This window comes from Pinus tabuliformis, chromosome 4_2, assembly GCF_031772625.1.
Source record: "Pinus tabuliformis cultivar Carrire ecotype Pingquan chromosome 4_2, CPIR1, whole genome shotgun sequence".
NCBI lineage: Eukaryota > Viridiplantae > Streptophyta > Pinopsida > Pinales > Pinaceae > Pinus > Pinus tabuliformis.
In genome coordinates this window covers 448,366,449-448,382,426 of record NC_142304.1, presented here as the reverse complement: position 1 = coordinate 448,382,426, position 15,978 = coordinate 448,366,449, and the positions used below count along the sequence as shown (strand labels likewise).

At 40.8% G+C, this 15,978-nt stretch overlaps 1 protein-coding gene across 1 annotated transcript in view; it reads right to left on the bottom strand.

The window, feature by feature from the left end:
• LOC149169898 (S-adenosyl-L-methionine-dependent uroporphyrinogen III methyltransferase, chloroplastic-like) overlaps positions 1-15,978 on the bottom strand; it is a 49,069-nt gene that overhangs the window by 14,146 nt on the left and 18,945 nt on the right. The window lies entirely within an intron of this gene.

Genomic DNA, 15,978 nt, shown 5'->3' with positions numbered 1-15,978 from the left:
AGACATGTTTCACCTCTTGCAGACCATCTCGTCCATTCAAGCATTTCAAGTGTTTGGGGCCAGGTACAATTCTTGGGGGCAGCTTGGTAGAAAAGATACCCTAGACCTGCAGCCTCTTACAGAAAGGGATATTTCAAGACTATTGTAAGCCAGCTATATTGCATTGTAATACTCCAAAAGTTGGGAAGAGCATGGTTGCTGCCCATTGATAATAGGATGCATCTTGTCAAAAAAGAAGGATTGTAATGTCACTGTTGAAGAGGAAAAAGTTTTATTATAAATGGAATGAAAATCATGTTGAAAATATTAGCGAGAAAGGGTTCCTTGATTTGTGCTTAGCCTTTAATCACAGAAGCCAGAACGAGTTCCTTCTTGTGCATGACTCGAGTTCCTAAAAATTAGGAAATTCCCTATAAATTAGGAAGAGTTCCTATAATTTAGGAATCAGTCCCTAAAAATTGGGACGAGTTAGGATGCAGTTAAACTAATGTGTTGTAATTGAAAGTCGAGTTCTTGATTTTCTAGTGTGAGTCAATTGAGGAAAAACACAAGTGATTGAGTTTCAGGTGGTTGAATTGAAATAGGGCGAGTTGCATGAGCAGTTAAGTCATGCTAACTCAATCAATCACAAAATCATTCCATAAATAGAAAACTCACTAATTTTAACCATTCAAATTGCCTTTAAAAGGAGGAACGAAGGCACAAGTTTAATCATTGTTTTGGTGAGCCCGAGTTGTTGATATCAAGCAATAGGAAGCACGAGTTTGTGCATGGAGCTTGTGAGAGGCAGGGTGTGCAACAGAAGCTTGTGCACAGGTTGGTAGAGGGCAGAAGAGATCAGCAGTCTTGCAAAGGTTTCAAGCTTAGATCAAGCAAGAAAGACAAATGTGTCTTTCAAATTGAAACAGCTGTATTTTGTAAGAGATCAATTGCTCAGTTTCTCTATCAATAAAAATCTCAAACAAGCAGAGGATTTTCCTAGTTGGGTTCCCTAGACAATTCTGTGTTTTTGAATTGTGTGACTGTGTTTTTATTTCGGTTCCTATTCCGCTGCATCTAGTAGAGAAATTGTGTCTATATGAAAAGAAATTTTATTTCAGATTGCTCAATTAGCAGATCAGAATTTCGTGGATTTTCTACATGCTAAGTAACCTGACACGGGGATTTAGGATTCGTCGGATACGAGGATTCGAGTGTCGGATTTGGACACGTTGACCCCCCGGAACAGGACACGTTCAGATACGTTATATATTATTTTATTAAAATATATATATATATATATATATATATATATATATATTAAAAATTAAATATTTCTTACACAAATTCTCATTAATGATACAAATTCATTGATTTCAAACATAGATCTTCATCTAGATGTAAGTTTTACTGTTTACAAAGTAAGTTAGTAACATTATAGCATGCATAGTACATACAAAATTCAAATACATGTCAAATAAATGATAAATCAATGAATCATAAATTCTAAATTCTAAATTCATAAATGATAAATCATAAATCATAATACATATTCAATTCATCAATGATCCAATAGGAGAAAGACAAGATAGTAAGATAAAGACACTGACAGCTGTAGTTTTCTCATTAAGTCATCAAAATCAAAATGTGTTACATAGGTAGTGCAATGCCAATGGCAAATAGAAATATAAAATACAAAACAACTACAGGTATACAAGCCTCAAGGCAGTAGGTAGCCCATGACTCATGAGTCATCAATCCTCATAGTCATCATCAGAATCAGCATCACTATCCTCATCATCATGGTCACCACTGCTCTCCTCTGCATCCTCCTCCCCTGTATCCATAGTCGCCTCTACATCTGCTGGTGTGGAGGATGACCCCTCTACAGTATCACCATCATCAAATCTAACAGGCTCTAGCACTGGATCATTGAGATCCATGTTGGCCAATGCCAACTCAACACTGTTGTCCAGACCCATATCATCAGGAAAGACATCCCACATCTTTGTCTTTCCCTTCAACCACTCTTCCCTCTGCCTGTAAATAAGACGAAGGTTGGTGTGCACATACACCATTGTCTCTACCCTGCACTGCTCAAGCCTGCTCTTCTTAACACTATACGGATTCCCATATGTGCTCCAATTCCTCTCGCAACAAGAGGATGAATTCACCTGAGAGAGGAGTCTCATGGCTAACTGTTGTAGAGGAGGGCTTGTTGCCCCATGATTTGCCCACCAAGAATAGCGCTTCTTAGCCCCCTTGTCTCTAATCACATCATATCCTGCAAATCGACCAATGCCATTGGAAAACTCTGCAAAGGCATCCTCCACCTCATCAAGCAATGCTCTATCCTGAAAAACCCGCCTGAATGCATCTTTCCTCCCCTGTGAGATTTCACCATCCATGTGAGGAGGGAATCTGCCGAAAGGTCTACCATTCAGCCACTCATGGTTGTAGTATTTTGGGTTCAATGAGTGAGTCAAACAATGTAAAGGTGTGCAATTCTTGTCCCATCTGCTGACAAGAATATCTTGTATAGTACCACAGAGGCCTCTGGTGATGTCTCATCCTCGGGGCACTCACTTTGTAGAATAATGCTCCTCACAGACTCAATCATAGAATCCCATCCCTCATAACCCTCTCCTAGGATGGGTTTGTCTATATCTGTAAATCGAAGCAAAGAAACGATAGGGTCCATGATCTGAATAATTAGATCTGCCCTCTCCCGCCAAGCATCATCTAGCATTGTGTCCTTCACTCTTTTACATGCTAGTTGATCTGTCTTTCTCCAAAAAGACCAAAACTCTAAAATAACCATGGCCCCAAGAGAGGTCTTGACCTCCCTCAACTTCTTCAACATGATGAATGAAGAGGCAAACCATGTATCGGCAATGTTCAACAATGATAGATTGTTGTACTCCTTGTAGATAGTGAGGGCATTTGTATGATTTTGTACAAAGTTACAGATATGCCATGCATCCTCAATAATGTTACCAATCCAAAGCACATCAGAAGCAATGGATTTCAGTGCTAAGTTCAATGAATGGACAATGCAAGGTGTCCAAAACACTTGTGGATATTTAGCTTCCACAATCATGCCAGCAGCCTTGCAAACAGGTGCATTATCTATAATGATTTGCAAACAAGAATCAACACCTACATCTTCAATAACTTAAATAAACAACTCACCCATATATTGTGCATCCTTGTATTCTCCAAGTGTATCCACTGCTTTCAAGAAAACTGGACCATTCAAGGAAGACACCATGAAGTTGATGAGTGGGTGTCGTGCTGGATCTGTCCATCCATCAGAAACAATGCTAACCCCAGATGTTGGTTATGATGCTTTAATAGGCTCAAGCATTTTTTGCACCTCTTTTTTTGTCTTCGTCAACAATGTGGTTCTAAGCTTCTTTGAACCAAGAGACACATACCATGACGGAGACCCGTGAATTAGAGCTCGACACATATCAATAAATAGAGGTGAACGTGCAACATTAAAGGATATGAAGTTTTGATAGAAAAAAAGGCAATGGTGAGATCAAGCTCTTCTCGTTTCTCTTTTCGAAAAATCTTGTCCATTGGACCAAGTGAAATTGCTTTTCTTTTTGTTGCTTATCCCCCAATAGAACTCTCAAATGGAAATTTGGTGGTGCCTTTCCTAAAAAATGGAAGGGGGTCATCATTTTTGTTTTATTTTAATTTTGCAGCCACATTTGCCATACCAACAGTGAACTCTTTTTCCATTTCTTTCCTATTTTGTAAAGGAACTTATGTACAAGCTCCAACTCCACAACCTGGTAAAGCCAACAAATGGCCTTCTACACGAAAATATGTGCTTGTGAAAGTACTGTGGCAAAAGTTGCATCTCCAATTCACTTTTCCTCCTCCCTTCCCCTTGCCGCTTGGCCCATCCTCTCTTGTGACATATTTCCGCAAAGGATATTTCTCAATGTTACCTTTAGGAGAAAGTCTTCCCTCAACATTACTTGCAACAGACTCTGATGATATTGGGGGAGGAGGGGCATCTCCAATGGGGACATTCTTCCCTTTCCTTTGCCACCTACCTGCTGCCCTTGATTGAGCCATGAACACTGTAAAAAAAAAATAAACAAAACATGCACAAATTTGTAAAAGAAATGCATATACAAACTGTTGTAATACAAATGCAAAAAAATAGAGAGGAAATGCACTTACATGTTGCTTGAATCTCCTTGAAAACACTCCAAACCCTTGGCTCCTTGCTCCAAACTCCTAATAGCAAACCCACAGCTCACTTCTTGCAAAAGGAATGACACAAAATGATAAAAAAACATAAGCATTTTCACCCTTTTATGGTCGCGTGGGTCCTGATTTGTCGGATTTGTGTCCGGATTTCGTGACACGTTGTGTCTGAACGGGACACGATCCGGATTTGATGTAACACGTGGTCAAAAAATAACAAATCCAGTTTCAGAGTCTACATGGTATCAGATCTGGTTGAGGAAGAGGGTCGGAGGATGAATTCTAGGTAGTTTTGTGCATAGTTTGAAGTGTTGTTTCTCTTGGGAATAGACCGCAGATTTCAGTGCAGTTTGAGGAGGCGGAGCTCCTGTAGCCTAGATTGGGAGGGTCATATGGCCTACACGTGGCTAGTATTGAGGGCCGAGTAGTCTCAAAAGTACAGCGCAGGAATCGACTTGTTAGAAGAGGAAGGAGTGAAGTTTTTGTAGCAGTTTGAGGCCGAGTAGGAGAGCTCTAGCAGCTGCTACAAGCAGCCCTAACCAGGGGCAGAAAGTTGCAGTCTTGAGTGCATGCACAGGACCAAAGATTTGGGATAGAAGTTAGCATCTCAGGTATGGTAAGTTTCCTTCTAAGTTGGTGTTGTTTACTAGATTGATTTTCCAGGTTTGGGACAGTTTTGGTGGATATCTTATGTACTATTTGGAGGGCAATTAGAAGGTGTCTTTGGTGCCCTAAGTCCAGTATTTGAGAAGGAAATCAAATCTGGTTGGAGTGACAGAATTGTTGAAGCCCGGGGTTGATCCTTAAACGGACAAAGTGTTGAAATTTGCTACTAGTTTCGGTCTTCATAATAATCTATGTGCTATTGATTTTTTGTATTTGATGTAAAAGAGAGAAAAAATGTATTATTATTATTTTATAGCATGGGTTTCATGCTCAAGGTCAATTTATTTTTAGGTCAAAGCACCCATTGTGTGCTTCTAGGGTTTGTCATAGAGTCAAGGAGTCACTGTTATATGTAAATAGACAATATTGGGCATTTTGTATTAAATCACTATAGGATGTAGGGTCTTAGATTAGGACATTTGGCAGACATCCTAGTGCAAGGAACATAAGGTATACACCAGAGATAGCAGCAGTCAAATCAAGTCATGCAGAGTTTGTTATGACAACCTTGGAGAAGGTCTAGTACAAAAGGAAGGCAGGGCTTGAAGGAAGGCATCATAGCACAGAACTTAGAGGAGTTTTGAGGCAGTGTTAAGGGTTGTTGCAGTAGGTCAAGAAGCGCTAACTAGTGGGTCGAAAAACTCAAACTCTAGGGCACAAAGCAAAGTTACATATCAGATATAGTATGGTGTTTCAAGTTGTTCTTTGCTAAGTGGATGAGGTCCTAGAAGAGGACAGAATTGGAAGGTCATCCTAAGGCTGTAAGGAGGGCAACAAGTGGATGGTCTTAGTAGCCCTAGGTCAGTTGACAAGAAGGACTTTGGCAGCTGCAAGAAGGGTGAAGACTTGTAAGCTCAGGATTGATCCTTGAAGGACGAAGGAAGGAGGTCAAGGGAGAAGATTACATCAGCCCAAGTTCATTGTTGAAGAAGGACGTTTAACAGTGATAGGTGGCAGCCCTCCATGCCCTAAGTGTGTCTTCATCAGGCATCACAGGAAGTCACTAGTGGGAAGAAATACCTAAGAGTTGTGTCCTTGAAGGATTAAGGAACAGCGAGTGGGCAAGAAGTCCCAAAGGAGCCGAGGAGCAGCAGTGGGCAGTTGAGAGTTGTTCAAATACAAAGTTGTGAAAAACTCGACAGGGGTCTTGATGTGTCGATGCTTTGAAGGACTAACGATCAGCTAAAGAGCAGATTGGAGTTGTGTTCAGTGACCTAATGGAGTTGGTTCATTGATAGAGGCATGTTGGTTGTAGGTTTCAACCCTGTACAAAAATTACCTGCAAACAAATTCTTAAAAACAGAAAATAAACAATGGCAAGAGCATAAAACATAAAACAGATATACACAAATATTTTCCCCTAGATCCCAAAATCGGGACTACTAGATTGATTTTTCATCATATTCCTTTCAATGTTACAATACATATATGTACATGTCGAAGCATTCATAAACCCCAATCCATTAACCCTGGATTAGAACATAACCGTAGTTCCCTTGACCAGATCTACAAAATACCATGGGCAAAAAACCATTAGTCCAAAACCATGTGTGAAATCCATGCACAAAACCATAGGTAGGTCCACCCACCTAATATAGGGTCCAAAACAAAAATCTCGGGGCACTGCCCCGGACACCGTGCACGGGGGCTACCGCCCCCCCTCTAACCCCTCGGCTTCGCTCATGGGGCTAGTCGTGGAAAGAATATAACACACACCCAACATTCTGCCACTTGTTGTTTTCTTTCCACAGGGGGCCACAGGAGAGCTTAGTCATTGGTCCAACCCTGCAACACCCATTGTTTCTCTACACCAAGAAAACTTCTCAGTGCTCACAGACTTCATCAAGGCATCTGCAGTGTTCTTCAAAGTCTCCACCTTTACCAGCAACACCTTTTTGTCCTCAACCATATCCTTCACAAAGCGACACTGAACATCAATGTGCTTTGTCTATGAATGATAAGAAGGGTTCTTTGCCAAGAAAATTGCACTTTGGTTATCACAGTCTATCGTTATAGCTCATTGTACTAACCCCATGCTTGAACACAATCTCTGCAACCAAACTGCTTCCTTACTTGCATGAGTGGTTGCCATGTATTCTACCTTTGTAGTTAAAAGTGTCACTACAGACTGTCTCTTGCTCATCCAATTGATTGCACCTCCAAATAGGTTAAACACATACCCACTTCTAGATCTTCTCTGATCCAGATCTCCATCCCAGTCTGCATCAACAAAGCCACGGATGTCCAAAACTCTGTCAAATCTCGGTCTTCCTTGGTAGCACAGACCATAATCACTAGTGCCACTCAAATACCTGAAAACTCGCTTCACTATTGTCCAATGTTCCTTCCCTGGTTTTGACATAAACCTGCTCAATACTTCCACTGCATGTGCAATGTCTAGTCTAGTACAGACCATTGCATACATCAGGCTACCGATTGCACTTGCATATGGAACACGGGACATGTCCTCTTCCTCTTTGTGTGTCTTGGGACATTGTTCAGCAGATAACTTTACACCTACAGGAATAGGAACCTTCACCGATTTACTATCCTGCATATTAAACCTCTGCAGTATTGTCTCGACATACTTCCTCTAGTTTAACCAGAGCTTCATCTTTGCGTGATCTCGTTTAATTTCCATGCCCAAAATATAGTTTGCAGCACCAAGATCTTTCATGTCAAACTTGGAGGACAATTGGGTCTTCAAATCCTAGATAATTTCTTTATTATTTCCAATCAGCAACATATCATCCACATACAAGACCGAATAAATAACACGATCACCAATTAATTTGAAATACACACAATGATCCGCTTTGCTTCTGGTGAAGCCAAGTCCCCATATAAATGTATCAAATTTCTGATACCACATCCTTGGTGACTGTTTTAACCCATACAAAGACTTCTTTAACTTGCATACCAGTACTTTCTTACCCTTCACCGCAAAGCCTTCAGGTTGCTTCATGTAGATCTCTTCTTCTAGATCCCCGTGAAGAAATGTTGTCTTCACATCCATCTGTTCTACCTCAAAATCAAAAGCAACAACAACAGATAAAAGTAATATAATAGAAGCTACCTTGGCAAGAGGAGAAAAAATATCACCAAAATCAATTCCCGACACCTGGAAATAACCTTTTGCTACCAACCGAGCTTTGCATTTCTCCACCTTGCCTTCTGCATTCACCTTCTTCTTAAACACTCATTTTCTTCCAATGGGTTTCCTTCCAGTCGGCAACTCCACCAAATCCCAAGCCTCATTTTTGTCCAAAGATGCCATTTCATCAACCACAGCCTCTTTCCAGAGTTTGTCATCCTCTGAATCTATTGCCTCCCTCACAGTTTTGGGATCATCATCAGTAATAGATAAAGCAAAATATGAATAGAAAATAGATGGAATATACATTTTTGGCTGCCTTCTTTCTCGAACTGATCTTCTCCCGGCTGGAGTTTGTGGTTCTTCATCTTCTGATTCCTCTTCTACTGTAGAGTCTGATTCTTCCTCCTTTAGCTCAAACTATATCTTCTCAAGTTCCTTTGGTAGGACTTCATGTTTAATAACATCTTTCACCTCTCTAAACACCATATCTCGGTTGTACACAACCTTCCTTGTTTCTGAGTTCCAAAGCTTATAACCTTTCAAACCATCTTTATGCCCAATAAAGATGCACCTTTCAGATTTACTATCCAACTTGGTTCTTTTCTCCTTTGGAACATGTACATATGCATCACAGCCAAATATCCTCAGATGTGAAAGAGAGGGTTTCTTATCGATCCATACCTCTTACGGAGACTTATCCTCTAACGTCTATGAAGGTGATATATTAACCAGGTAACATACAGTCTCCATCGCCTCTGCCCAGAATTCTTGTCCTAACCCGACACTACTAAGCATGCTCCTTGCCTTTTCCATCAACATCATGTTCATTCTTTCTACAATTCTGTTTTGCTGAGGTGTATATGGAGTAGTCTTCTTCCGTGCTATACCACACTTCTTACAGAACTCTTCAAATTCCTTCTTACAGAACTCTCCACCATTATCTGTCCTCAGCACCTTTATCTTCTTCTCTGTTTGGTTTTCCACCAAAGCCTTAAATTCTTTAAACTTGTCAAAGACTTCAGATTTCTTCCTAAGGAAATATATCCATGTATTCCTTGAGAAGTCATCTATAAATTATACATAGTACACAGACTTACCTAGTGATGGAACCGACACAGGTCCAAACACATCACTATGCACAAGCTCTAATATCCCTTTCGCCCTCTTAGCACCAGAGGGGAAACTCACCCGATTCTGCTTCCCATATACACAATGTTCACAGAAATCGAAATCCAGAGAGCAATTAGACATACCTTCTACCATACCATTACCATGAAGTATTCGAAGGTCCTTCTCTCCAATATGTCCAAGCCTTTGATGCCATAGCATGGTCTTTTCTCTAGAGACCACTAAATTTTCTGCTCTACTTTCAGGAACCACAAAACTGTTGCACCCATCAATAACAGTGCTACCCAAAAGCTTGTACAGAGTTCCAATCCGAACTCCCTGCATCAATACTAGTGTTCCCCAAACCATCTTGCAAGTATCTTTCTCGAACACTGTTTTTACACCTGCATCATCCATCTTGCTTAAAGAATCAGATTTCTAGTCAATGCAGGAATATGTAGAACACTCGAAAGTGTTCTAAACCTTCCACCTTGGAAATAACACTGAGAGGGGGGGGTGAATCAGTATTATCAAACTCTTTTTTAATTTAAACTAATATTTGAAGTTCTAACTAATGAAACTTGTGTATACCTTCCAGAGTTATAATTCAATATATTCTTCAGATGTGGATCATTAATCTGAGTGTCAGAACCATATAACAGTAAACAGGAACAAGAAAAATAGAGCAACCAATCACACCAAAGAACACAAGATATAAGGTGGAAACCCATTGTGGGTGAAAACCACCTGCTGCAATATGTCTTTATCTTCTTTCAATTAGAAACTTCTTTTTACAATGCTTCTATACTGGTGCAGTCTTATACCAGCACGCAGGCTTCAACCTGCAGAAAGCTACAACCTTCTCTTTTCTCTCAAGGACCACGTTTCATGAATTTTCAGACTGGATCCATGAATATCAATCAAACTTCAAATAGATCTGCAATTAATCAACTTCCTTGTGCAACTACGAAATCAATAACTTCTCAGAACACAGTACCAGTAACCAGACACTAATTCAAAACCCAGAACACAGCAGTAACAGAAAGAAGCAGTTAAAACAGATTTCAAGAAAAGTCCGCAACTTCACCAATAGAAACCTGCGCACATCCGCGGCTTCTCTGAGTCTAATCTGCGGGTCTCCGTGCCCACACTGTGTCAGTCCTGCGAACTTCGCACCTGTGGTGTGCAAAACCTGCGAACCTCCGCACCTGCGGTGTGCAAAACCTGCGAACCTCCGCACCTTTTCCTTGATAGACCTGCGGATCTCCGCACTTTCTCCTTCACTGGCTTGCAGATCTCCACACCTGCACCGTGTCGCACCTGCGGTCCTACGGTTATAGAGATTTTCAAACTTCAAGTATACCCCAGACTATCAGATTTACAGATCTGATCATGCGCCAAGGAGATCTCGACCCATCAGTAGATCCGCCTTATAAAGCTCAGGTTTCTCCTTGATTCAGATCTAGCTATCACTCACCAACCGATCACCAAAATTTCAGATCTTGCTTTCCTTAAGATATTCAACACATGAGTGCTCAGCCAAATGATCTCCTTTCCTTTTTATAGACAAGCCCTTACTCAAACCATGGACCAAAACCATAGAAAGCCAATACAAGGGACCCAAAACCGGGGTTCAATACTTTAGGAACAAAAACCACAGACCAAAACCATAGGATCAAAAACATCGGACTAAATACCATGGATCAATCATAAAATTTCCCACGTGCGCGCGCTTCTCTGCATGAAAGTGTGTGAATTTGATGACCGCACTTTTTGTTTGGAGAACCTGTGGTTATGTCCGCACCTCTTGTTCGGAGCACCTACGGGTCCGAGGCTTTTGTTCGGCACACCTGTGGGTATCTCATTTTCTATCATTTTGAGAGCCTTAACTGTGATTTGCCACTTGAGTGAGTTGCCATCAAGGACAACACTTATGCCATAGCGCCACACCTGTGTCATAATGCCAACAAACCAGGTAACATGCAGTCTCCATCGCCTCTACCCAGAATTCTTGTCCTAACCCGACACTACTAAGCATGCTCCTTGCCTTTTCCATCAACGTCATGTTCATTCTTTCTACAATTCTGTTTTGTTGAGGTGTATATGGAGTAGTCTTCTTCCGTGCTATACCACACTTCTTTCAGAACTCTTCAAATTCCTTCTTACAGAACTCTCCACCATTATCTGTCATCAGCACCTTTATCTTCTTCTTTGTTTGGTTTTCCACCAAAGCCTTAAATTCTTTAAACCTGTCAAAGACTTCAGATTTCTTCCTAAGGAAATATATCCATGTATTCCTTGAGAAGTCATCTATAAATGATACATAGTACACAGACTTACCTAGTGATGGAACCGACACAGGTCCAAACACATCACTATGCACAAGCTCTAATATCCCTTTCACCCTCTTAGCCCCAGCGGGGAAACTCCCCGATTCTGCTTCCCTTATACACAATGTTCACAGAAATCGAAATCCAGAGAGCAATTAGACATACCTTCTACCATACCATTACCATGAAGTATTCGAAGGTCCTTCTCTCCAATATGTCCAAGCCTTTGATGCCATAGCATGGTCTTTTCTCTAGAGACCACTAAATTTTCTGCTCCACTTTCAGGAACCACAGAACTGTTGCACCCATCAATAACAGTGCTACCCAAAAGCTTGTACAGAGTTTCAATCCGAACTCCCTGCATCAATACTAGTGCTCCCCAAACCATCTTGCAAGTATCTTTCTCGAATACTGTTTTTACACCTGCATCATCCATCTTGCTTAAAGAATCAAATTTCTAGTCAATGCAGGAATATGTAGAACACCCGAAAGTGTTCTAAACCTTCCAGCTTGCAACTTCAGCTTGACTTTTCCGCATCCGACGATTCTAGCCTTACTGTCATCCCCTAAGAAGACATCACCACCATCATATTTCTCATACTCGCAGAACCACTACCTATGGGGAGTGAAATGAAAGGATGCACCTGAATCAATCAACCATGCCTCATGATCTACATGTGTACTTGAAGAAGAAGCCAAGAACACATCTCCACCTTCATCTGAGGTGGTTTTCGCCTTCGTAGAAGAAGCATCGTCAGATCCCTTTCCTTTCTCAAGAGCTTTAGATTTACAGTCCTTTTTGAAGTGCCCTTCCGTTCCGCATTCCCAGCACACCTTTACAAGTTTTTCTGAATTTATATCTCCCTCTAGATTTAGATCTCCCACTGGAGGACTTATTTTTGTTTATGTTCTGGGACCGTCCTTTGTACAGACAAGGCATCACCATTCTGGCCCTCCATATTTTTCCGTCTCATCTCCTCCGACAGCAATGATGAGACTATTTCATCAAATTGCAAGGTAGCTGTATTGCTACCTATTTCAACAACCAGACTATCCCACGAATCTGGTAGAAAACACAACAAATTGATGCACTTTATCTTCATCTGATATTTTAATATCAACTGATAACAATTGGCTTACCATAGAAGAGGCGTTCAAATGCTCTGTCACCAAGTCTCCATCCTTCATCCTCAGGTTATACAACCTTTTCCATAGGAACAGTTTATTTACCAAAGACTTAAATTGGTACAAAGTCCCTAACTTGTCCCACAAAGCCTTCACCGAAGCTTCCCCTAATACATTCAACAATACTGAATCTAAGATACACAACCATATTGTGCTCTTTGCTTTCTGATCCAACTTGTTCCAGTCTTCATCGGACATTGTCGTTGGTTTAGTACCCGGATCTATCGCGATCCATTGATCTTTATCCACCAATAGATCCTCCATCTTGAGTTTCCACAACTCAAAACTCTGACCATTAAATTTCTCGATCTATATCTTTCCACCGCTCGCCATCTTTCACCACAAGAATTAATCCCGCAGATTTCCCACTAAACGGGGTCTACCACAACCCCAAGAAAACCTCTCAGCAGCAAAGGCGTCCCCTTGAAGCCGAAACAGCTCTGATACCAAATGTAGGTTTTAACCCTGTACAGAAATTACCTACAAACGAATTCTTAAAAACAACAAATAAACAATGGCGAGAGCATAAAACATAAAACAGATATACACAGAGTTTTCCCCGGATCCCAAAACCGGGACTACTAGATTGATTTTTCATAATATTCCTTTCAAAGTTACAATAAATATATATATATACATGTCGAAGCATTCATAAACCCTAATCCATTAACCCTGGATTAGAACATAATCGTAGTTCCCTTGACCGGATCTACAAAATACCATGGGCAGAAAACCATCATGCCCAAAACCATGTGTGAAATCGATGCACAAAACCATAGGTAGGTCCGCCCACCTAATATAGGGTCCAAAAAAAAAAATCTCGGGGCACTACCCTGGACCCAATGCAGGGGATCTACCACCCCCCCTCTAAACCCCTAGCTTCACGCATGGGGCTAGTCATGGAAAGAACATAACACACACCCAACATTGGGGTTGTTTCAAATCGGGAGTCGAAGAACCAGGCAAGTGTGTTCAGGGTACGAGTCACGACCAAGAGGAGCTGAGAGAGAGCGCTACATCAGCGAAACGATCAGTGTATCTTGTTCGGGCAGTTTGATTGTCATAGTTGTTGACACCAAGTCCAAGTTGTAGTCTTGTACCAGTGGATGTATGAGGGCCATTATCCCTGGCACGGGAGCCCTAGACAGTTGTATTACAGTTTGTTAATATAACGAAGTTGGGCTTTGTAAAAAGTGTAGAGAAATCTAGGGCAACAAGTTAGGTGATTTCTCTTACTTTGATAATTGTTTGTGATGTCTTTTTACTTCTCTCAATTAGATTCTTCTTCAACTTGATTATTATTGTGTTATTATCATCAAACAGCAACCAAACCATAAAGAATAATAAGACAAAGGACACAATATATAGGTGATTAGCCACAAAAAAAACCTTTCCAATTGAGAGGAAAACCCACAAGAATTCTTCTCTTCTTATAGACCCTTGACCAAGACTCCTCCAAGACCAAGTCAAACTTTGCCCTTTTCTTGTCAGGTCAAACAAAGTTAACCTTGACTTAGAATTGTTGCAACTTGTACTTTGGTCCTGCAAAACTAGTCTGCTTCTCTTCCTGCAATTCTCAGCCTCCTGTAACTTCCTGCAACTTTTGCACGTGTGAAGTGATTAGGGCAACTTTTAGCCCTTCTTCTCCTTCGCTTGACTAGACTCCTTCTCTTCAAGACTTCAGCCTTCAAATTATACTACTTTGGCACTAAATTTTAGACTCTTAGTATGACTGAGATTCGGTCTATATTCTGAAGTGGATGCCCTAGCTTTAGCCTGCACATGTGAGACTTTTTACCCAAAAACAGACCTTAAAGTGTGCTTCTTCTTCTTCTTCGTTGTCTTTTGTGCTTCTAGATCATGTTTCTTGTGTGTGATTGATGCTCCCTAAGGTGGTCGACTAGTCTTATATATAGGATTCTAGTCACTTCAAAATAGGTTGACTTCTCACTGTCCCTAGTCCGACTTGACACTATTTGGAAGGCCGACTTGTTGCTTGCATCTTGACTTGGTCTTGGAGGGTCCTTTGACTCTATTTGACTTAAATAATTTTCCTTACAATATGTAACATGCCCAAGAAGGGTCATTCATACATGATAATGACTCTTATGACTTGTAAACTTAATGACAAGCCCTAGAAGCTCTCAGTGGGAGCTTGACCTATAGAATAAATTTCCTTGAGATGAAACCCATGCCTCAAGAATAACAATGATAAATTTATTTTTCTCATTACATCAAATATATGAAATCATGATTACATATGTCCTTATGAAGACCGAACCTAGTTACATATTTCAACACTCCCTCTTAACTAGGGAGGTATTCATAATCCATACAAGGTACTTGGATATTCTCAATCTGAAGAATTCTCATAAGAAGAGTTGGATTGGTAACCCGTCTATTTAGCATCATATCAACCAGCATTATCACGTAGCAAGGCCTTGACTAATAGCTCCATCTCTCCACAAGATCATAGCACAATGTTGGCGAAACCAATGACTTATAGACACCATCATCATTGTCTCTCAAGGCACATACCCCACCCGGGTTTTCACAAAGTATGTCCTTCCGAGACTATTCTTATCTTGGATTCCCAATCCTCAAAGAATATCAGTCCTTTATGACTACTCCTATCTTGGATGCCCTACATAATCCTCAAAGAGTATCGAATGCCAGATGCTTACCCAATCCTCCATTCTTTCTTTGCAAAGTGAGGACAAGAATGATGTGTCTTTCTCTCCCTCTCAATTAGGGAGGATATACCCATTCCTATAAAGGAATGTACCTATTCCTCTAAAAGGAATGTACCCAAGCTCCCTCTTATCCAGGGACTTCTCCAAGCTTCCTCTTAACCAAGGACTTGCTTCCAATAGCTTTCTGCTTTAGGTGGATATCATGGGACTATTAGCTACTTGTTGGGGCTCCTTGTTTCGATGTCATGAAGTTCATCTTCAACACTATGGACCCTCCATCTTTTGTAGGGCATCGACCATCCATCACTTTCTTTTACGAGCCACATTGGTCATGTCATCCTTCTCTCTGTCGGAAAGTGATCCTCTAGTCCCCATCTAGATTTTTCCTCATACAACGACCTCTTTCAAGTCATGTTTCCTCCAGGATCTTTCATCCAACCACATGAGTGCTAGTTGTAGGCGACATCTACAACTCTCTTTTCAGTAGCCCTGTACCAGCCCATTCAAATGTTGTTCAATAATCAAAAATAAACATCAAATCAAAGTTACCTTTTGTGATGGCCTTTCATCATGACATCTTGCTTTCTTGCAACATCCTACACATTCATAAGCACCTCTCCAAGACTTCATATGTCAAGGTTTTCCTTTCTTTACAGACCTTATCACGGTCTTCTTCTCTATGGAGATGTCATGA